The sequence below is a fragment of the Lipotes vexillifer genome, unplaced genomic scaffold (assembly GCF_000442215.2).
Source record: "Lipotes vexillifer unplaced genomic scaffold, Lipotes_vexillifer_v1.1 scaffold1359, whole genome shotgun sequence".
NCBI lineage: Eukaryota > Metazoa > Chordata > Mammalia > Artiodactyla > Lipotidae > Lipotes > Lipotes vexillifer.
The window spans coordinates 2,201,991-2,226,657 of NW_006771596.1; positions in this window are offsets into that span (position 1 = coordinate 2,201,991).

A 24,667-nucleotide genomic window follows, 5' to 3' on the forward strand; every position below is an offset into this window, starting at 1 on the left:
CTACAAAAACCAACAACTAAGTTTTAATATAGAACAGTTATACCACGATTATTAGAACCATGTAGTACACTCTTCTTGGAATATCCTTTCACAACTTTAGCATCATATAGATGATCTGAGTCTCAAGAAATGAATTTTATTGTTACTACTGAATTAGCTGGAAACATGGCTCTTAGAAAACACCTGGTGTACCCCTTCCCCGAATCCCTGTCCCTCGGGGATTTCTTTGTTCTCCAAGGTCGGTCAGCCCACAGGAGGGGATATGATGGGAGTGGGAGGGTGTAGTTCCTTCAGCCTTTCTGAAATGCCCCTTCTGATTGCTCTTTGATCTCTTCCTCTCATTCTGTACAGCTGGATAGTCACCCAACTTTTCCTGTCACTTGAAAATAAAACAGATGTGGTCCCACTGAACACCACGTGGTCTCCCAAGAGAGACAAGAGAAAGGCTGCAGGTTCTGCCCATTGACTGGATAGATGTGGATGCTGCTGTTGTGTTTATGAATAAGACTCCCACCCTCTAGGCTGGAGATGAGGGGAGGAGATGGAGACTCTCAGTGCAAGTATTAAAAGGGGCCTTTGCCTCCTCTGCAAAGGAGGACTAACTCGCCTCTGGGTTTGTGGAAGTCTCCCTAGAAGAGGTGAGATTTCTTTGAAGAGATATTTGCACAGCAAGGAGCTTTGGAGGTGGGCACCTAGAATCTGCATTTGGATTCAGCTGTAGTTTACCAGGAACAGAGTTAAGATTTCCCAGGTCACAGTGCTTTTCTTGGCTCTGTTTAAATGTGCTGGAAGTTTTCTGTTCATGTGCATCAGTGATCCCGTGACAAAATGACTCTGACCAGGTCACTCCTGGGTTGGGAAGACAAGAATCATTGTCCTTGGAGCGAGACCCATGCCAGGAGGACCTGCAGTCCCTGCAGAATCGGCTCCCCGTGCCCACAGTTCACGTCCTTCATCTTCTCTGGAGGTCCCCTCACTTCTGCTTGGGCTCTGCCTGGTCCCTGCCCGGGGTCCCCTGTGCTCAGGTTCTCCTGCTGCCTCCGCATTTCAGAGATGCCTTCTCCACCCACCCTCCTACCACTCTCCACCCCTGCCCAGCACTCACACCCTTCCTAAATTTCCCTTCCTTCATGGGTTTCTTCCTCGCATCTACCCTGGCTCCTCTCCTCTGTACATTTCATATTTTAACCTCATTTATGGTCTGTCTCACCTACCAGTATGTGACCTTTGGGAGGGCAGGGATTCTTGTCTCTTGTTTTCTGAAGTATCTTTGGCACTGGTGACCTGGATGGGCATGTAGTAGGGGGTCAATAAATAGGTGTGGCGTGAAGACGTGGATAAGGTCCTGATGAATTATTCCCTGACTTAATCATCACAGAGGCTGAAGGTGAAAACAGGTGTTCTCTGTAGCATCTGTGTGGTGTCTCCATCCCTGACCCACCGTCCAACGCGTCCAGCTCCTGTCCTCCTTATCTTCAGCTGGAGGAGAGCCAAGGTGTTGCAGTCTGGCTCCTCCCTTTCCAGCCAGGAGCAGCTGACAGGGAGCAGAATGGAAAGAGGACTTCTGTGCCCTGTTAGGTCAATTATGAGGCTGTCTAGACTCCACCTGAATCAAGGGGGTCTTGTTCTGCACCAGAAACCAAGCAGATCACAGAGGGCACACACTGACCCTGTAGGTGGACTTGTCCACTGATGCATGGGCTGGTCAGTAGCCCCGAGGGCTCAGTCCATGTATGGATGGCAGAAAGGAGGCCCATTAGTCTTTCCCTCCCTCTTGCCCCTGCCACTTGTCTCTGTAGCATCTGAGCTGGAAAATCAGGAAAATCAATAGGCTTTCTATAGGAGCCAAGCAAGCAATAAGGGCCAAGGAAGGAATTAGGTGTCGCTAGTGTTGTTAACTTGACTGAAGTATCATGAACTCTGGGCAAATGGAAGCCCTGGAGCCTCCTGGGAGTGAGGGTCCAGTCCCTCTCCTCTCGCTCTCCAGGCCTGGCTCCTGCCTGCCGGGTTCCTGTGAGGTTGCCGCCAACCTCAGAGAGGGTACACTTTACCAGAACTTCCAACCCCCTTTCCATGAGGTCGCCTGGTTGCAGAGGAGGAAGGAGCTGTCCATGGGGTCAGAGGGATGGAGGGAGGGGCACAAGTGGGCTGTAAGCAGAGCCGTGGACATGGGCCTGTTTTAGGGAGATGAGGAAAGGGCGGCGTTGCAGGCTGCAGAGAAGTCATCATCTTCTTCTTAATTTTCCTGAAAAACATTGTTTCAGAATGAGGGGCACCAGGTTGTGATGCAAACTCAGGACTCTGACCCTGGAGCCTAAATGGAAGAGGGCATGGGTGGAAGGACAGCCACAGCCCAGGGAGACCAATGTGCTGTGGTCCAATGTGAAAAGCTGATGACTCCGTGTCAGACCTGCATCAGGGCTCTCCCACCTTCAGCAGCAACCTCACAACCACCTTGCCAGGTGGGTGCATGTGACTTTGTTTCACAGATGAGGGGACTGAGGCACAAAGAGTACGATGACCGTGCACAGGCTCACATAGATCCCAGTGACTCCACAGATGCCCAGTAACCCGACAGCTCTGATCTTTCTTTCCTTTCTTTGTTTTTGCGTGCACCTCTTCAGGGCTGTGCACAGAGCAAGTTAACCAACACCTATGCAAATGGCCGAGCCCACTGGGACATGAGGCAGAGAAGCAGAGTGACGAAAGTGCTGTCGTCAAACACATAATCAGGAGTTGTACCCATTCCAGGAAAGACCACCATTGATGGCTTGACTCTGGGAAGGTCACATGGATGAGTTGACATTGGATATGAGACTTGAGGGTGCATCAGGAATGCATGAAAAAGAGATTTCCAGTTCCAAAAGCCCCATCACCCTTGATATTGTCAACTAAAAAAATGCACAGCCTAAAAGGTGAGTATTATGCAAAAGTGAGGACCTATGCCTGGGATGCAGCCTCTCACCTCTGAGACACTGTTCCCAAGAGGTAAGGGAGGAGACAGGATATATAGGAGTTTTTGCAACAAAGACCAGGTACTTGATTTTCTATGTACAGGAAGATGCAAGAGTCTGGGCTCACTGAAATCATTCCTTTGATATGCACCTCAGCTATCTGGGGCCAGTATCCTGTGTTTTCCCAACCTGAGTCTCCTCAGGGTGCACCATTGTGGGGTGGGTGCAGTGGCTGATGGCTTGATGGTGGGCATCCTGTTTCCATCCTGAGTTCCCACAGGGCTCACTGTTGGAGTAGCTATAATGTGATGGCTTGATGGCTGCAACACCCTTTGTTTACTGGTATGGCAGGGAACATTGTTTTCATTGACAATATTTAGTAGCATTTTACTGGTTGCAAGGTGTCTCATACTTATTTTGTCCTCAGGCATTACACAGTGATTTTCATGGAATGACACAGGCACATGGGCAGAGCTGGGAAAATGTGTGATGGGCAAGGAGAACAGCAGGGAATCTGGAGAGGGAACAGAGCAAAGGACTTGCAAGTGCTTGGGGCCTGGGCTGGCCTTGGAGAGTGGAGAAAAGGAGCTGCCATAATCTACCACCTGCAGTGAGAGCAGTCTGAAAACAGTTCTTTGAAAAGATGAAGAAAAGTGATAAATCTCTAGCTAGGAGGGAAGGGGAAAGGGGAGAGAGAGAGAAAGAGAGAGAGAGAGAGAGAGGAGAGAAACAGCAATAGAAACGAAAAAGGGGCACCACTAGAGAGCCAACAGACATTACAAAAAGACAATCAGGGAATATTAGGAGCAACATTATGTCAGTAAATTTGACATTTAGTTGTCTAAAAGACACAAAAGATCCAAACTAGATTTTATTCTAGTAATATTAAAAAGTCATTGAAAGGTGTTATTTTGTGGCTTATTTATCTGCAAGTCATCCAGGGAGTGCAGAAAGAGGCTTGAACAAGGGAGGCTGGCAACAGAGGGGATTAAATGTGGGAGGGGTTAAATGTGGGAGGGTCTGGAGGGAGAGAGGAGACCCCGAGGACATGTCAGCTGGAGAAAGGTGTTACTGCTACAGGGGACCTAGAGGCAGGAGCACATGTGAGATGTTTGGGAAAACAACAGTTCAATTTTGGAGACACGAGGGCTGACATAGCTATTATCCAAATATGGAGAAATCATTAAGGAGTTGTGTGTCTGACCCTGCACAGGAGAAATGTTGGGCAGGGTTTCACCACTGCGGACATTGTCAGCATGTTGGGCTGATGTTAGAAGAGTGAGTGTCCTTGGAGAATGAAAGGGGATTTGGGAGAGGGGTGCATAAGAGAGGAAAGCCAGGTGGGTGTGAGGTCTGGAAAGCCACACAGAGGAAATGTTTTCTTAAAAAAGTGCTGCATTTACTGTGCCAAAGTTGATAAAGTTGAATTTATTAGGGACCCTGGTGAGAACATTTCCACTGGAAGAAAGAAAACCTAGCCTGACAGGATGAAGAATGTAAGGACAAAACTCTGAGACAGAGAACATCATCAATTCTCTTACAGGGTTTCACTGTAGAGGAGGAAAAAAACGGTGCAAAGGTGAAGAATATTTAGACCATGTTACTACATGATGAGAGAGAAAAGTTGTTTCAAAAGCGAAGGAGAATATGGATCTTATGATGCTGTTGGTAACTGCTTATTAAATATTGATGGGGTTGAATTGGAAATTTTCTACAGAAATCAAGTATGCAGAAATTAAGCTATATTTTAGATGATGGGATGCCCTACTTAATCACATTATGGAGTGAATTCTGCAGAATGAAAAATCTTTTATGAAAGAACTAAGCCCTGTGCTGCCTTTCTCTTGGAGCCCACTTGCCCTCTACCTGGCAGGGCATGGCCACATGTGCTGGCTCCCTAGGTTTGCACCTCTGGTTAGTACCCAGGTTGGCTTTCAGATGCTCTGATACATTTTCTCTATAGGGAACTTGAAACGGAAGGTCAGACAGGAACCTGAAGTCATTCTTAGCATCAAGGAATGTGTCTGAATGAACAAAGCCATTTTCCAAAAGCTCGTTTTACAGTGATTAAGACATTTCTTGAGAGAAAGTCTAGAATTTAGAAATCTTTTGGCATTTCTGGCGTAGCAGAGCTTTTTCCGTTCAGAAGTTCTTCCACTGCCTCATTATTTTTAAAATAAATGTTTACGGAAAGACATTGTTAAAGAAAAACAGAGCTTAGCAATTATCTCTATTCTGATTCTTTCTCCTTAATTCCTTAAGATTTTAGGTTGGACCTATCCAAATATTTTCAATATTGAACAGCATCGCTTATCAGTGATTCTTATTGCCAAACGAAACTGATTTTAATCTGTATTAAGCATTCGAGGAACTTTGGTTGAAAGTGTCGGGAAAAGAATATAACTCACTCCTCACTCTCATTCCATCTTCCTTTGTGAAATATTTATTGAAAGCAACCGTGTAGTGAGAACTGTGCTACCTGATGGGGATTCACAGATGAATCCGGTACACGTGCTGCCCTTTAGGATTTCTGTGAAATCCTAAAGGGCAGTTACAGAAAGAAAGGACCACCACCAACAACAACACTGGGAGTAGTAATGAGCTCCTACTTAGTGAGTGCCAGGCTCTCTGCTAAGCACTGTACATGGATTATTCCCCCACTATCAAAACCACTTACCATATTACACTTATATACCTTAGAAGAGGAAACTGAAGGTCAGAGAAGTGACATCTCCAGGCTGTCACATGGCTGACGAGCGACAGATGTGTGGGCCACTAGAGGCCACACTGAGCAGAAAACCCAGAGCCTAGCTAAGGGGAGAGCCTGGACGAGGTGGCACCAGGGGAAATCCTCCAGAGATAAGTAGGGATAAGTCCAGAGAGGAGGGGCTGGGCAAGGCATTCCAATCAGCAGGGAGAAAATGATGGAAGGCCTGGGGGTACAAAAAGTGGGTGGGGAGGGGATACCACATGAGTTACTGCTGCTGCTGGGAAGCCAGAGAGGGATGGGGGTGACCGAGGAGGATGGAAAGGTTCATGGGATATAGGGGTTTGTCAAGAAGATGGGATGTAATCTAGTAGGCATCGGGAGGATATCTGGGTAGGGGAGGGCATGATGGTCAGATATTCCTTTGCAAAGAACATTCTGGATGCTCCACAGAGATGAGCCCCAGGACAGGGAGGCAAGCTAGTGCAGGGTCTCCGTGGGCTGACCAGGTTGACGTCCTAGACTGGAAAGGGCAATGAACAAACACTTGGAAATAACCATGATACAGCTGGGGGAACACTTGCTTCTGGAAGGTGAGGTGGGAAAGAACCAGGAATGTCTCTCAAATTCCCTCTTTGGGTTCCTGTTCTTTTTTTTTCTCCTTTTTCTCTTTTATTTAATCCTCATGTTAACTCCTTGTTACATGTGAGGGTCCAGTCAAAGAAAGTTTCTGCTCGTGGAAAGATGGGTCCTCTCTGAGCACACTCCCAGCTTCAGAGTGATCCCATGGGAATGTGAGAGGGTGGGGACCCCTGCCCAGGATGCACACCAGTGACCAGGTGACAGGTTTTGCAGCCAGAGCCTCTTATAAGCTCTTTGGAGGCTGGACTCTGTTATTTTTCATTTCACGGCACACATGTTGCCTGAGAGCCTGCTCTCCTCTCTCTTGGTCTTTTCTTTATGATACAAATCTAATTCTGTTAGATGTACAAGGGCCCTTCAACACTTGAAAACAGTGGTTTGGGCCTCTCTGTAGCAGGCGTTCTCACCTCCATCGCTGCTCACCTCCACTTTTAACTTCACTGGAAACCCCACCTCTTTCATGCAGAGCCCATGCTTCCCCTGATACAGCCAGGGGCACAAAGTTATCATTGTTTCTTCTTCGCTTCTTTGGCTTGGAAAACTGCTTTCTACTCTTAAAATGTACTAATGATCTACTAACGTCCAAATCCAGGACACAGTGTCAATTTCGGTTGGTGCCAACTGCAATGGCAGAAGGGACGCTGTGGGTTTAGGGTTGGGGTTAAGGTTGGGGTTAGGGTTAGGGTTAATGTTAGGGCCAAGCCTGCTGTCTAGAGGACTCTAATTCTCTACTACGGAGCTGAAAAATGTTTTTGTGAGGATAAGACTGAATCAGAAGGAGGCAAGTGAGTCTAGGCTCCATGCAATAATACTCTCTAATATTATGTAATGTCACTGGCCTGTATTAAATACACAATTTCCTGGGTCCGTACTTATTTTATTGGAAGGGTATAAATGGGGATGTGAACCGTTAAGTTGAATAGCATGACATGGAATGTCATCAAACTTCAATCTTACTTTTATCTGTTACTGTCATTTAAAAATTTTATTCAGTGTGAGAAGTTTTCTGCAAGCTGCTGGGTAAAAACTCTAGCCAGATGTAAACATTTCTTTTTCTGATTCCTTGAAAGAAATAGGGAGTTTTATGTTAATGTTTTATGTTAATAGGGAGTTTTAGGTTAATTTTAATTTGCAAAGGAGATTCTCAAGTCAGAAATTATTATCCTCCCAGTCAAAAATAATTATTAACAGTTTGATCTTTAACCAAATTTAAGACTTTTCTTCCTGGCAATGCAAACTGAGAAGGGCCAGTTAGTGAGGAGTACATTTCCAAAAATATATGTTTTTAAATTAAATATGATTAACAGCATTTTAAAATATATTATTTTAAAAATATTTAATAATTTTGAAATAAATTTAAAATTATTTTTAAAATATTACTTAAACATTTTCTTTAGCATCTACTGAAATTAGTGTCTCAGTTGGACTTTCAATTTCTTATCTTTTTATACTGGCTAAAAGTAAAGCATCTACTTAGATCACCATATTTATTGCTTCTTCTGCTTGTTATAGATTATATTGTTGGCTTTGAAACATCTCACCTCACTTGCTTGCCTCTAAATTATATTGATATTTAATGAAAGCCCCCAAATTAATTATATCACTATTTAAACTCATCAAGAATGGAGAATACTCTCTAATAACTAAACCAAACCCTGAGCAATGATTTAATGAGATGGCCTCTGTAATCCCCTCCAACACCCATCTCTACCTGAAGTTTTATGAAAAGCTAAAGGATAAAAAAGCCTATGATGCCTATGAGCCAGATGAAAATGTTCTGTTGGATGACTTGAAAAACAATAGCTATTATGCTGCTTATGTAAAACTGTACACTTTGCAATTTAGGACGAGACAACTTGGCATCCATTTGAGGTCACAATCACCAAGTTAATTATGATTTTTTTCTTTTGCGAAGCTCCTACTTTTGCTTGTTTTTTTTTTCAAGGAGAAGGGTGGAGAACACATATCATACATTACTCAGGGCCAAGCAAATTAGTGTTACACAATCTCAGTTTATCAGCTCAATTATCTTGTATCAAGGAGGGTGTGTTCAGTTATTCAAATCATTATGAAAATTCTTTTCCAAGCTGTTGCCAAATACCTATTCATGGAAAACACCTTTTCTTCATTTTACTTAACCCTCATTTTCCTTTATGTGGAACTGATATCATATATATACTGATTGTTCCTTTTTTTCCAGCTGAATTATTATTTTCTTTGAACTGACTGTCAAAGAACTGGCAATCCAGGTTGATTAATAAAAGACAATAACAACCAACAGCAGAGATTGTGGAGGCACCTGCCTCCCGGGAGGATCGCATCACCCAATCTAAACCATGTCGTTGTCTTCCAAAAGCAAGGGAGAGAAATTCCAGTTTCTTCCACTGACTGCCTTCTTAGGATCTGATACAGGACTGTTGCAGTTACTCCCCTGGAAGTAGATAGGACGGCCTGGGAGCAGGATGGAGGGGCAGCCTGGTCCAGTGGGAAAACCATGGGCTTTGGAGTTCAATGGGCTTGATTCCATCACTTATTCAGAATATAAACTTGATCTGATTCTCAGTGTCCAAAACTAAGAACTAGGAATAACAGTTACCTCATAAAATTGTGGTGGAAGGCTGTCTGCTCCGTGAGGTCACTCATTGAATGATAGCTGAACTTTGAAAACTTAAGTACAACTCCTACAGATTCCCTTAAATTATCACCACAATACAGCCCACTCACACCTTCTACTCTGCAAAATGGGGAAGTGTTCCCATCATAAATTCCCCTATGCCATCTTGCCCATTTAATTTGAAATAGCGTTCCTTTTAAAAATGACTTTAGTTAAGAGACATCAATGATGCTTTCAGACATGATTTAACAATGGATTTATTTGGTGCATTTCTTTTGTTTTCATCATGCCCTGCATTCGTTGTTTAAGGTTACCTCACCTGAGCATGGAGTTAGCAGGATTTAGTCTGGGCCTCTGCTGCCCCATAACGTTAGTTCGGTTCCCACACCCACATCCATATTCTGAATGATTAATGATTTCCCTCTTTACCTTCCCAATCATGATTTATCAATATATACCATTGCCCGAACCTGTATCTTTAGACCAGATGCAGCCTTACACTTGGCCTCTCCTCTGTGATGTCTCATGGACAGCTCAAATCAACGTACACAAAGTTGTTCTCATTGGTTGCCCTCCAAACTGTTTCTTCTAGTAGGGTCAGTTGATTTCCCCCTTTAGGGAATAACACCTAGCTTCCTATGTGTGGGAATCAACCTAGATTCTGCTTTACTCCTGTTCTTCCATCTGAGCTCTCTCTGTTATGCCTGTGAGTGTCATTCTTATTTTTAGTGTTTTTTTTAGAACACATTGTTATTTTTCTTTTTAAAAATTTTTATTTTATATTGGAGTATCGATGTTTTACAATGTGTTAGTTTCAGGCGTACGGCAAAGTGATTCACTTATATATACATATATCTATTCTTTTTTCAGATTCTTTTCTCATATAGGTCATTACAGAATAGTGAGTAGAGTTCCCTGTGCTATACGGGGATTATCTATTGATTATTGTTGATTATCTATTTGTTGATTATCTATCTTGTTGATTATCTATTTTATATATAGTAGTGTATATATATGAATCCCCAACTCCTAATTTATCACTTCCCCCCCACCTTTCTCCTTTGGTAATCATAAATTTGTTTTCAAAGTCTATGAGTCTGTTTCTGTTTTGTAACAGAAACAGTTCATTTGTATCAATTTTTAGATTCCACCTGTAAGTGATACCATGTATTTGTCTTTCTCTGTCTGATTTACTTCACTTAGTATGATCATCTCTACGTCCATCCATGTTGCTGCAAATGGCATTATTTCATTCTTTTTTAATGGCTGAGTAATATTCTATTTATGTATGTACGACTTCTTCTTTATCCATTCATCTGTTGATGGGCCCCTAGGTTGCTTCCATGTCTTGGCTATTGTAAATAGTGCTGCAGTGAACATTGGGATGAATGTATCTTTTCGAATTATCGTTTTCTCTGGGTATATGCCCATGAGTGGGACTGCGGGATCATATTGTAGCTCTATTTTTATTTTTTTTCAAGGAACCTCCATACTGTTCTCCTCCATTCCCTATCCTTCCTGCCTCTCCCTTTAGCCAAGATTCCTGTTAAACTCTTACTCTGTCTTGCCAAGATACTGCAAAAGTAGCCTAATTTTCCTCCTTGTTTCTAGGAAATCACCATACAATACACCCTTCATATTTCTATGATAGGTGACTTTTCCAAAATAGAAATATGACTTCAGGTCTCCATGACTGCTTGAGGCACTTTTATGGGCTTCTGCTTCTGGCCGAGATGGAATTGCTGGGATTAGATTAACCTTTCCATATGGAAGAACTAAAAAAATGGATAAAAGATAAAAAGCAATGGCATTCCAGACATTGGGCATGAGACAATGGATAACAGTGGTATCTAAAAGACAGGAATCACCTTCACATCTGGAGACAGTTAGTAGGACAAGGCATAGGGAGGGGATCTCAGCAGAACCTGGCCATCTTGCTGAGCAGAAGACATGAAGCTTGGAGTCCAGGGAAGGCAAGTTGCCCAGACTTCTTAAGACAGAGTTCCAGAGGCAGAGAGCTTCACCTAGAGAGGTCGCCTGACATCTGTAGATGTTCTCCTCTAGATCCACCAGAGTACTGTCATCGGGTGTGTGAGGGGACTCTGTGAAGCTAGGGAAAGGATAACCTGAAAGAATGGAAGAGAACGCAAGCTGTCACAAAGGGCTCAGAGTCACAAGGCATCCAATTGGACGTCATCAGAGTGGGAAGATACAACCCAGGATGCAGAGAAAATTAATCAAAACTGGCCCAGAAATGACAGAGATGATGGGATGATTAGTCAAAGGCATTAAAACAGTTATTCTATACCTTTGAACAACTATGATAACCTTATTCTACATGTTCAAGAAGATAAAGACAGAATGTGTTAAATAGAGACATGGAAAATATATTTTTAAAATCCAACTTCTAGAGTTGAAGACTGTGATATCTGAGATGGTAGATACACTGATGGGTTGAATGGCAGATCAGACAAAGCAGAAATGAAGATGAGTGAATATATAACAATAGAAGCCTGTCGTGGGTAAGATTGTGTCCTCCAGAAAGATATGTTCAAGTGCTGGAAATAGAGTTTTTACAGGTGTAATCAAGTTAAAATGAGGTCATCCTGGGCTGAAATTTAAGCACAGACACACAGACTGAACACCATGTGACAACAGAGGCAGAGATTAGAGCAATGCAGGCACAAGGCAAGGGATGTCAAGGATTGCTGACAGCTCCAGAAGCTGGAAGACACAGGGCAAAGTGTTCCCTGGAGCCTGCAGAGGGGGCCTGGCTCTATTAACACCTTGACTTCCAGCTTCTGGCCTCTAGAAATGTGAGACAACATGTTTCCATTCTTCTAAGCCACTCAGTTTGTGGTACTTTGTTACAGCAACCTAAGAAACTAACACAGACTTATTTAAAATTTAAAAAGAGATAAAAATACAGAGAAAAATTTAGTGAACAGAGTATCTGTGAACTAGGAGACAGCTTCATGCAGCCAAATATACATGTGACTGTAGTATCCACAGGAGGGGGCTGGAAGGAATATATTAGAGGAAATAATGACCACAATTTTTCCAAAACTATAAACCCACAGATCCTGGAGGCTCAAAGATACCAAGCACAAGAAAAATGAAGGAAACTGCACCAGGCACATCATTATCAAATTGCTTAAGGACAGGTGATAAAGAGACCATCTTAAGAGTACACAGAAAAAAGAAGGTATTTTAGATACAGAGGATCAAAGCTAAAGATGACTCATCTTTAGCTGTGTTGGAAATGAGGCTCATCAGAATGATTTCTCATCAAAAACCACACCTGCTAGAAGTCCATGAGAAAATATTTTTAAGATATTGAAAGAAAAAAAACAAATCAGTTAACATAGAATGCTTTAATTTACCCAGTGAAAATATCTTTCAGAAACAAAGGAGAGAAAATGAGTTTTGACATATCAGAGCAGAAGGCCACAAAGAGCAGACCCACACTGCGAGAAAGAAAGGCCTTCCAGCAGATGGAAGCTGGGCCTTCAAATCCACTGGAAATGATGAGACATGAGTGAATGTAAAGATGTTTTCCTTATTGTTTTATTCCCTTTGAAAGATAACTGACTTTTTAAAGCACAAGTAGTAAGAACTTATGGTGCCATTTACCACAAATGTAGAAATAAAATATATAACAGTAGTAGCACCAAGGCTGTAAATTTCTTTTACTCTACATGACGTAGTATAACACCCCTTTAAACCATGGTGAGTTGAAGATGTATACACTATAAACCCTACAACTACCGTAAAAACAGCAAAGTAACATATCAGAGTTACTAAGTCCACAAAGATGATAAAATAGGATCTTAAAACTGCTTACAATGTTTTCAACTCCAACACAGAAAGAGTTTGGACATTGTCACAAACATGATTAACACACGCACACATACACATACACACGCACACACACACTCACAGCTGTACGAACTGAGAAAAATGCCTTTTCCTGGGCCCATCAGAGAATTAAGGTTATAGGGCAAGACTTTACCCTGAAATTGGGAAAAATAGTTGAATACAGAGACTCAGAATCAATATTGGTTCGTCTGGGGCAGAAGCCACTGGGCCATAAACTGGTCATTTGAGAAGTTTCTGGAGGTGGATTGCAAATGAGTGTGGTAGTAAGGAATTCCCGGGGGTTACACACTTAGGGGACACACACTTCCATGGGTTTTACCTCCATGAATCCCAGCAGGTTCACATTATGAAGAGCCAAGAAGAAAAAACACCACCTGTTTCTGGCAGGAAGACGGGACAAGTTTTCATTTCCCCAGAGTGTTCTCCATCACAGAGGCCTACTCTGCAAGGGGAAGGACCTTACCCCAGCTTTATCAGACCAGGGTTAAGTACAACGACCTAACTTCACCACCCTCTCTAAGAGGAAATAAAACTGAAGGAAAGTTGTGAAGGTCATGTCCTGGGGGCACAAAAGCAGTAAAAGCTGAGATTTATAAGATTATAGAATGCTTCCTCTCTCCCACACCTGACCACCACATCCCCAGGGCTCTAATATAATATAATAACAATGGGTTATAATTAAAAGAGCTGCAAGGCTCAGACCCTATTTCAGAGACAATTTAAGGGAAACCCTGAAGCTGTGGGGGAGACAGAACCAGGGACACTGGAGAAGATGGAAGCTCTGGTGCCTGCAGGGACAGCAAATACTAAACTCGGCTCAACTCTCAGCCAAAGAAACTGAAACCTCACTCTAGAATTATATTTACTTCAGTTCCTATTACTGACATATCATATTTAGGTTCCAACGAAAAAAGTTCCAAAGCAGGCTAAAAGGCAAGGAAAAAAGAATAGTATGAAGAGACAAAACAAGCATCAGAATCAAACTCAGATGGGCAGAGATTTTGGAATTATCAGACAAGGAATTTAAAGTAACTATGAATATGTTGAGGGCTCTAAAGGAAAAAAATAGACAACATGAAAAAACAAATGAGTAATGTAAGCAGAGAGATGGAAACTCTAAGAATCAAAAGGAAATGTTAGAACTCAAGAGCAGCAAACATAAATGAAGAATGTCTTTGATGGGCTCATCAGTAGGCTGGGACATGGTGAGGAAAGAATCAATGAGCTTGAAGATATGTAAATGGAAACTCCCCAAACTTAAATTCAAAGAATTACAAAAGGAAACAGAACACAATATCCAAGAATGGAAGGATAATTTCAAAAGGTTTAACATATGTGTTATTGGAATGCCAGGAGAAGAGAGAAAGATACAGAAGAAATATCTGAAGTAATAGTAGGTGCAAAATTTCCAAAATTAATGACAGACACAAATTACAGATCTAGGCAGCTCAGAGAATACACAACATAAAAAGTAGCAAAAACCTGAACCTCAGCATATCATAATCAAATGGTAGAAAAGCAAAGGCAAAGAGAAAATATTGAAAGAAGCCAGAGGGGGGAAACATTTTACATAGACTTGAACAAACATTAAGAATCACATGGTACTTCTCATCAAAAACCACACCAGTGGAATATTGAAAGTGTTAGGAAAAAAAAAAAGACAAAAACCTAGCAACCTAGAATTCTATATCCAGTGAAATGTTCCTTCAAAAGTTTTGTCAAGGACTTCCCTGGTGTTGCAGTGGTTAAGAATCCACCTGCCAATGCAGGGGACATGGGTTTGAGCCCTGGGCTGAGAAGATCCCACATGCTGCAGAGGAACTAAGCTCAGGCACCACATCTACTGAACCTGAGCCCTAGAGCCCATGAGCCACAACTACTGAGCCCGAATGCCACAACTACTGTAGCTCGTGTGCCTAGAGCCTGTGCTCTGCAACAAGAGAAGCCACTGCAATGAGAAGCCCGAGCACTGCAACGAAGAGTAGTCCTCGTTCGTGGCAACTAAATAAAGCCTGTATGCAGCAACGGAGACCCAATGCAGCCAAAAATAAATAAATTAATTAATTAAGAAAAAAAATGTTTTGTTGAGTAAAAATTATTCACAACCTAAAAGTTGAGAGTTATATTTTATTCTGAGGGAATTTTTAGGACTTCAAGCCAGGCGGCAGCATCTCAAGTAACCCTGAGAGAACTGCTCTGAGGAGGTGAAGGGGGAGGTAAAATATATAGGAGTTTTGCAACAAAAGGCAGGTAGTAGGAACAAAAGATTACTATTAATAAAAGAAAACTAGATATCTTGTTAAGGAATTTAGCGCTTTTCTATGTATGGGAAAATGCAAGAGTCTGGGTTCACTGAAATAATTCCTTTGATATGCACCTCAGCTATCTGGGGCCAGTACACTGTGTTTTACATCCTGAGTTTCCTCAGGGCTCACAAGTTTACCATCAGCTGTGGCTGCAATCACTGTGACATCCTTTGTTTACTGATATGGCAGGCGATATTCCTTCTATCAGTTGAGAGAAATAAAGATGTTCTCAGACAAAAATTTAGGGGATTCATTGCCAGTAGGTGTAACCTACACGAAATCTTAAAAGAAGTACTTTAGGGAGAAGAAAAATGTTATCAGTCAGAAACTTGGATCTACAAAAAGGAAGGGAAGAATCGGAGGAGGATTAAATATATGTAAAATAAAATCTTGTATTTTTCTTATTCTATTTTTTTTTTTTTTTTTTTTTTTTTTGCGGTATGCTGGCCTCTCACTGCTGTGGCCTCTCCCGTTGCGGAGCACAGGCTACGGATGCGCAGGCCCAGCAGCCATGGCTCACGGGCCCAGCCGCTCCGCGGCATGTGGGATCCTCCCGGACCGGGCAGAGAAAGGGACGAATCCACAGTTATAGTTGGGACCTCAGCACCCCTCTCTCAACACCTGATAAGAGAATTAGACAGAAAATCACCCAGGACTAAAGAATTCAACAATATTGCCAACCAAAAGGAACTAATTGGCAATATACAGTGCACTGCACCTCAGAAGAGAAGAATACACATTCTTTTCTAGAACTCAGAAAAAGTATACCATAAAACCAATTTTGAAAATATTCACAAAACTGAAACCATACACAGTATGTTCTCCAACTACAGTGAAATGAAACTAGAAACCTAAAATAGATGACAAGGAAATCTTCAGATACTTGAAAACTAAACAACACACTTCCAAATAATCCATGGGTCATTCAATGAGGAAATTTCAAAAGAAGCCAAGTGGAAAATAATTTGAACTGAGTGAAAACAAAATTGCAGTATACAGATATTTGCAGGACACTGATAAAGCAGTGCTGGGGGATATATTTATATCACTAAATGAGTAACTAAAATAGGAAAACTTTCAAGTTAATCATTGAAATTTCTAGCTCTAGAAACTTCAAAAGATGATAAAAATAAGTACAGAACAAACAGAAGGAAGAGATAATAAAAACAGCATAAATCAGTGAAATTGAAAACAGAAAAACAATAGAGAAAATTGAGGAAAGAGAGAGGTGTTTCTTTAAAAACATCAATAAAATTGACAAACATCTAATAAGACTGACAGAGAACAAGCAAGTTAAGACACAAATTATACATATCAGGAATTAATCAAGGGGATATCACCACAGACCTTGAAGACTGAATAATAAGGGAATACTACAAACAACTTTATATATATAAATTTGATAACATAGAAGAATTGAACCAATTCCTCCAGAAGCTAGCACAAGTTACCCAATATGAAATTGACAATTTGAGTAGCCCTTTAACTGCTAAAACAATTGAATTTCCATTTAGAAAACATTTTGAATTTCCATTTCCCCCCTACCTGAATCTCTAGGCCTAGATTGTGTCACTGAAGCATTCTACCAAATGTTCAAATAAGAAAGAATATTCATTCTTTACAATCTATTCCAGAAAGAAGAAAAGGAGGGCAAATTTCTTAAGTCTTATCATGAACCTAATATTACCCTGTTATCAAAACTAGACAAAGGCAGCACACATACACACAAAAGAGAACTATAGAGTAACATCTCATATGAATACGAATGCAAAAATTCTTAATGAAATACCAGCAATTAGAATTCAGCAATATATAAAAGAATTATGCACTATGACCAAGTTGGATTATTCCAGGTATGAAAGGCTGGTTCAATATTCACATATCAATTATTGCAATGCACTGTATTATTCATTAAAAGAAAAATCACAGGATCATATCAATTGATGCAGAAAAAGTATTTGGCAAAATCCAACACATATTTGTGATAATAACTTAGCAAGTTAGGAATGAAAGTGAACTTTCTCACCTTGATAAAGAACATATATGAAATAATACAGTTAACACTATTCTTAATTGGAAAGACTGAGTGCTTCCCAACTATTATACACTGCATGTCTGTGTCCCCTCAAAATTCATATGTTGAAATCCTAACCCCCATGTGATGGTTTTAGGAGATGAGGCATTTGGGAGGTGAGTAGGTCATGAAGGTGCAGTCCCCATGAATGGGATTGGTGCCCTTATCAAGAAACTCCAGAGAGATCTCTCACATTCTCCCCCTTCTGAGGATAAAGCAAGGAAATGACCATCTCCCACTTGGAAGAGGGCCTTCACCAAAACCCAACCATTCTGGAACCCTTCTCTAGAACTGTGAAAAATAAATTCCTATTGTTTATAAGCCACCCAGTCAATGATATTGTGTTATAGCAGCTGGAAAAGACTGAGGCAACCCCTAAGATGAAGAAAAAAGCAAACATGTTTGCTCTCAACACCCTTATTCAACATAATGCTGGAAGCTTTAGTCCGCATACTAAGACAGGAAAAGAAATAAAAGGCATGCATAGCAAAATGAAGAAATAAAAGGGTCTCTGTTTGCAAATGCTATGATTATCTACATAGAATATCCCAAGAAATCTACAATAATATTTCTAGAACTAATAAGTTCAACAATGTCATATGATAGAAGATAAACCTATAAAAATCAATTATATTTCTATATACTAGAAATGAACATGTGGATAACAAAACTAAAAACACTATATTGTTTAAAACCTCTCAAAAATATACATGTAGATCCTCACAGAAAGGAGGACCCAACATAATTTTGAAGTCAATTCTCTTCAAATTAATATACAGGTTTAAATTAATATCTATCAAAATCCCAGCAAACTTTTGCAGGTATAGTAAGATTATTGTAAAATTTTTATGAAAAGGCAAAGCAACTAGAACAGGTAAAACAATTTGGAAAAAGAAGAATAAAGTAGGAGGAATCAATCTACCTGATTTCAAGACTTATTTACAATAATAAAATTTGTTTGGCATTGATTGACAGGATTGAGGTATAGCTCAATAGAAGAGTAGAGTGAACCCAGAAATAAGCCTCTCAAATATGCCCAACTGATTTTTTTTTACAAAAGGTGTAAAAGCAATTCAATGATGCTGGAGCCACTGGTGATCCATAGACAGAAAAATGACCTCAACCTGTCTCACACCTTAATTACAAAAATAAACTCAGAAAGAATTTATTAACTTTTTAGTAAATATGCTAGATCATGTGGGTATCTATACATAAAAAATAAACTATTTTCTTTTGCAAAATATGCCAAAATTAACTCAAAATTGATCCTAGACAAATGTAAAACATACAACTATGAAATGTCAAGAAAAAAACTTAGGAGAAAACCTTTGTAACTTTGGGTTAGGCTAATAAGAATTCTTGGAAACAACATCAACACATGAACTGTTAATGAACAAAAATTGATAAATTGGACTTCATCAAAATTAAGAACTTCTCTTTGAAAGATACTGTTTCAAGAATGAAAAAATAGGGCTTCCCTGGTGGCGCAGTGCTTGAGAGTCCGCCTGCCGATGCAGGAGGCGCGGGTTCGTGCCCCGTTTCGGGAAGATCCCACATGCCGCGGAGCGGCTGGGCCCGTGAGCCATGGCCACTGAGCCTGCGCGTCCGGAGCCTGTGCTCCGCAAATGGGAGAGGCCACAACAGTGAGAGGCCCGCATAACGCAAGAAAAAAAAAAAAAAAAAAAAAAAAAAAAAAAAAAAAAAAAAAAAAAGAATGAAAAAATAAATCACAGACTAGGAGGAAGTATTTATAAATCAGATATATGATAAAGAGCTCAATACTTCCTTCCTCATGGTCTGTGACATTGTTATTGCTGATTTTTAGACCCCACTGTGTGTAATGCTTAGATTTTCTTAAAAAAATCACTTCCTCTTATTTAAAAAAAACTCAATACTAATAAAACAAAAGATTTTAAATGATAGAATTTGAACTTCACTAAAGAAAGTACGTGTGGTGAAAAAAAGCACATGGAAATATGCTTGACAGGGCTGGTCTTAAGGGAAAGGCAAATCAGAATTGCAGTGAGTTACACTGCACACCTACTAGAATGTCTAACATGAAAAGATGGTCCATACTTTGTGTCGACAAGGATGTCAAGAAAGTAAGACTCTCATACCCTCTGAATGTAAACAGTGCAGCCACTTTTGAAGACAGTTGTCCATTTCTTAAAATACTAAACACAGCCTAGGACCCAGTCATCCACTTCTAAGTTTTGCTCAAGAAAAATGAATGCATATGCACATATGAAGACTTGCACACAAGTGTTTCTAGCATTTTTATTTGTAATAGCTCCAAACTATTGAGAAACCACCCAAAAGTCCATAGAGAGGTAAATGGAGAAACAAATTGTAATGTATCCCAGTTGTGGAGTAAACTCAGCAATAAAACGGAATAAAGTATGGACACGTGCAACTCTATGGATAAATCTCAAAATAATTATGTTTAATGAAAGAAGCCAGCCAAAACAGAGTACATACTGCTTGATTTCACTTATAGAAAAATCTAGAAATGCAGATAACTCTCTAGTGACAGGAAGCAGATCAGTGTGGTGGGGTGGGAATGGGGAGGAGTAGAGAGCGATGAGAGGCACTTACAAAATGGCCTGTGGCTCAGTCATTGCTGTCCTCGGAAAGCCTTTTTGATTACTTAGCCCTTTTGATTACTGTTCCAGCAAGAGGAACAGCGCTTACACAAATAATGATGCCCATCACCTCAGCAGCCTTCCTCCATCAGCCAAATATAACTCCTTAACCAATAACGTATCACAGTTTCCAGAGACACGATACTTGTACTTGATTATTTTAAACAGAAAAAAAACAGTAATGCAGAGAGGTGGATCTTCTCCTTCCCCAGAGCGGGGCTCCTCCTGGGCGCGAGCTCACTCTCTCCCTGGCCCCTGTGCCTGTCTCTAGGGCAGCGCGGGGCCGGGCCTCTCTGCCGGTGGCTTCCTGACACTGACGAGTGGCTTGGCTGTTCATGCCAGTGTGCGAAGAGGCGTTGCTGTCTTCAGCTGCCTCAGTCACATGATGCATATGTGCTGGGCAGGTGCATGGCAACAGCTGAGGGTCCAGATGCCGCAGGAGGACCCGGCGGGACCGCCCACATGGCCTCCTACCTCCAGCTGTCTCACCCCACAGCCCTTTTTCTTAAACATCACCAATAACCTTTATTTTAAAATTAAAAAAAAAAAAAAGCATTCCTGCAGAGAAAATGTCAATTTCTCAGATATTACCACTGCACTCTTACACACCAACATAAAACTCCAGCAAATATTTTAGCCTAACATAAACCATGTGAATCACCAGTCATCTGCTATTCTGCACACTACTCCATGTACGGAATAGCAGATGACTGGTGATTCACATGGCTTATGCTGGACTGACTTGTGCCTCTGAAGTCCAAGCAGAACACCTGATGTAGCACTTGGACATCAGCAGCGCAAGTCACGGGGGTCCTCTGTGAAGAACCCAGCCCCCTCTTATGCCTTCTAGGCCCCTTTTTGTACATTGTTCTAGCAAATACTTTTTATAATCAGTCTTTGGGGAGAGAGATGATTAGCTTCCCCTCCAAACCATGGACTCCTTCATGTGGGGCATCCTTCCTTGATGCCTCGCCGTCTCCATGGGGAGGACCGGCCTGGCCCCTGGGGACCGTGCCCATGTAGGCTGAACCGTTGAGAGGTTCAGATTGAAATTATTATCATTCCTCTTCTTTCCAGCTGCCGGAGCAGCCATCTAAAATTTAGCCACATGAAAAGAAAGTAAGTAGAAATATAGCCGTTTGTAGTCCAGGTTTCCTTTTTCTCCAACCAGGCCTTTTTTTTTCTTTTTTTTTAACCACTAAATCCTCTCTTGAACTGACAGGAAAGAAATGAGGCTGGAAACCTGAACTTGCATTGTCTGCCTCTGCAATCAGTGGTGCATGTTTCCTTTGCGAGAATCCTCCCTGACTTCTCAGGCCAGGATGTCCTCGGCCAGCCAGCAGCTGTGAGGAAGGCGTTAGGACCGGGTCCTGGGAGGAGGGAGGGGTAGCCACGGCTGGAGCAGAGGGAACGCTCACATCCAGGGCAGCCCAGGCGGCCTGTGGCCTCGAGGGGACTTGGGACCGTATGCCCTTCCTCCACGACCCCCTGGGGAAATTCCAAATTCCTCCAGGGCTCTCCTGCTGCCCCCAAGTCCATATCTCACAGGCCCATCACTTTTCTGCAGGAACACGCTAATTCTATTCTCCGTGATTTCATTTTCTATTCCAAGGCAATTCAGTAAATCCTAATGTGCTCCTGTCACTTGCGGGGCATCTTGCTCCATGTTAGGAACGTGCATCCTGTGGGCCGGGGTGGGGCAGGGGTGTATGTGGGTGGAGGAGGGACTCATAGATAAACCGAGTGCTGTTCCCTAGGGAAGGGGTGTGCCCAGTATGTGAACCATCATGGCTGCGGGCGGGGACTGTCAGGGTGACATTCCAGGAGGAGGATTTAGGGGGTGTCACAGTGGAAGAGGGAAGGTGGGCCAGCCCAACAGAGGTGATGACACATACACGTCACCTAGCGGTTCCCTATATATCCAGCCCCTGTGCACCTAAAGGGTCTGTAGCCTGCTCACTGGGCCCTGCCTCTCGTCCCTCTTCTGAGGCCCCCCTGCCATCCCACCCCCGGCCCCCCCAGTTCACTCCATCAGCAAGCCCCTTCCTGGAGTCTCACTCCTCAAATCTCTGTCTCACCCAGACCTCCTTGCTGAGCACCAGGCTACAGGCCACGGCCCAGGGCCTGCTCTGACACCGCCAACAAGCACGTTCACATTCCCCAAGGCTCTTCCCCCTTCAAACCTTGATCACCCTCCCATTCTCCCATTCTCCCGTTTTAGCAACTGACAGATCTGGAGGGCCCTGACCTGGGCACAAAACCCCACCTCACGGGGCACCACAGTTTCTACCCGCCGAAGACCACATGTGCTCAGAGCACAAAACTCCCTGCTTTCAGGGTCAAAATTTTAAAAATAGTTTTGCAAATTTGAATAACGTTCAGGGATGAAGGTACACCAATCAAGTTTCTTCTCTTAGTATTCAATACATGAATTTAGTTCTATTTATGTATTTGAAAGCAAATATTTTATCATCACATTTGCAAGTTTTGCTCTCATATTCTTGCAGCTATTCTGTACAAATTTTTCAGAGGCCTTTTAATGGTATGATTACTAGTGTTAGCGCTGCTTTTTCTTTTTAATAGACTATTTTTTAGAGGAGTGCTCCTTTTTGACTTATTGGCATTCCAACTAAGTTGTTTGAGGTATAGTGTTTTTTGCATAATTACATATGGTGAAACTAATTTTTACTTCAAGCAGGAACTACCCAACTGGGTAATATAAGGGGAGTATTTTTTTCATACTTTCTGTAACTGTGTATTTAACATGTCTAGAAAAATAATATGACTAGTTAACATTTGTATAGAGCTCTTTGCCAGCCAGTTTAAACACTTTATATATATTAATTCATTTAACCAGCACACCTACTGTATGAGGTGAATATTACTGTCATTAAATATACCAACCAAAGCATATTTAGTAATTTGCCCAAAGACACGAAGCTAATGGGTGATGGTGCTGAGTTTTAAATCCATATTTCTCCTGCTCATAAACAATTTTAGTTTCTTTAATGTTTTATTATGAACTGTTTCACATGTACACATTATTTAACTTGAGTTTTCGGGAGTATTTTCGCTGAGGTACAATTCACATACCATAAAGTGTAGAAATTGTAAGTGTACAGCTTAATGCATTTTGACATATATATGCATCCCTGTAATCACCTCACATTTCCCTCACCCAGAAAATTCCATCCTGCTGCTTTCCAGTCCACCCCCACCCCCTGTTGTCAGAGGCAGTCACTGTCCTGAGTGTTTTCACTTTGTTGTCTCTTTTGGAGGCAAAACCAAGGAGAATCCAAGAGAATGGACTCAAAAGAGACCACAATCCTTTGTCTCTGGCTATTATTGTTCAAATGTGGATTCATCTTATTGTGTGTATCCAGTTTTTGATTTTTATGGCTGAATGCTGTGCCACTGTATGGATATAAAGTAATTGGTTTAATTGTCTTTTTTTTTTCTCACTTTTAGCTGCTGGGAACATTTGTATACAAGATGTTCTGTGGACCTACATTTTTGTTCTGGGAGTTAAATACCAGGAATGGATTCTGGGTCATCTAGTTGGTGCATGTTAAACCCTGTGAGAAATGGAAGTGGTACTAAGATTTGTATATTCCTATTAGCAATAATGAGGTTTTCAGTTGCTCTACATCCTTGTCAACACTTGGCATTGTCAGTGCTTTTTCTTGTGGCCATTCTGTGTGTGAAGCGCTATCTCATTTGCATTTCCCTAACGACTAATGACATTGAGCATTAATTAGCAATATTTTTTTATTCTGTGAAGTGTCTGTTCAAGTTTTTGCAAATGTTAATGTGGTTCTTGTGTTTTAGCTTATAATACATAAACTATTTATATAATAATAATTATCAATGATTAATAATAATTATGTATACAAGTCTATCTTACAGACGTTTTCTTCCAGTCAGCAGCTTGTCTTTTTGTTATCTTAATGGTATCTTTTTTATAAGCAGAATGTTTTAAGTTTTGATAAAGTCCAAATTTCATTTTCCTTTTTTTGGGGGGAGTAGCACTTTTTATGACTTGATTAGGGAAACTCTACCTAGCACTGAAATCACATATATGTTCTCCTCTGATTTCTTTCTAGAAGTTTTATAGTTTTAACTTTTACATGTAACTCTATTATGTACTCAAATTATTTGTTTGGGGGTGGTGCTGACATGAGGGGGTCTATGTCAGTTTTTCACTATGAGCTTAGCCAGTAGTTTTGACAATTTTCTTGAAAAGGCATATCATTTTCCCAATGAATTTTGCCCAATGAATTACCTTGGAAACATTGTCAAAATCTATTGATCATATATGTTTTTGTCTATTTTTGGACCCTATATTTTATTCCATTGATTTACATGTCCCTCCTCATGCCAATATCACATTGTAGTTCTACTATAAGACCTATAATCACATGGCGTAAACCCTCCAAAATTGTTCTTTTTACCAAGGTTGCTTTGGTCATTTTGGAACCTTTGTATTTCCATAAAATGTGAAAATATCAATTTATGCTATTATGCTGCTGGAATTTTTATTGGGAATATGTTGAATAAATAGATATATTTGGGGATAAAGGACATCTTAATTGAGTCTTCCAACTCAATTAAGCTTAGTATACATTTCAATTTACTTACATTTTTAATTTTTCTCAGTAACATTTTATAATTTTTAGTGTGGAAGTCTTGCACATATTTTGTTCAACTTATTCCTGTGTATAGTATCTTTCTTTAAATTTATTTTAAAATTATTTGACATTATTACATTAACATACGACTGATTTTTGTTTGTTATTCTAGAGTCCTGCAACCTTGATAAGTTCACTTATTATTTCTAATAGTCTTTAGT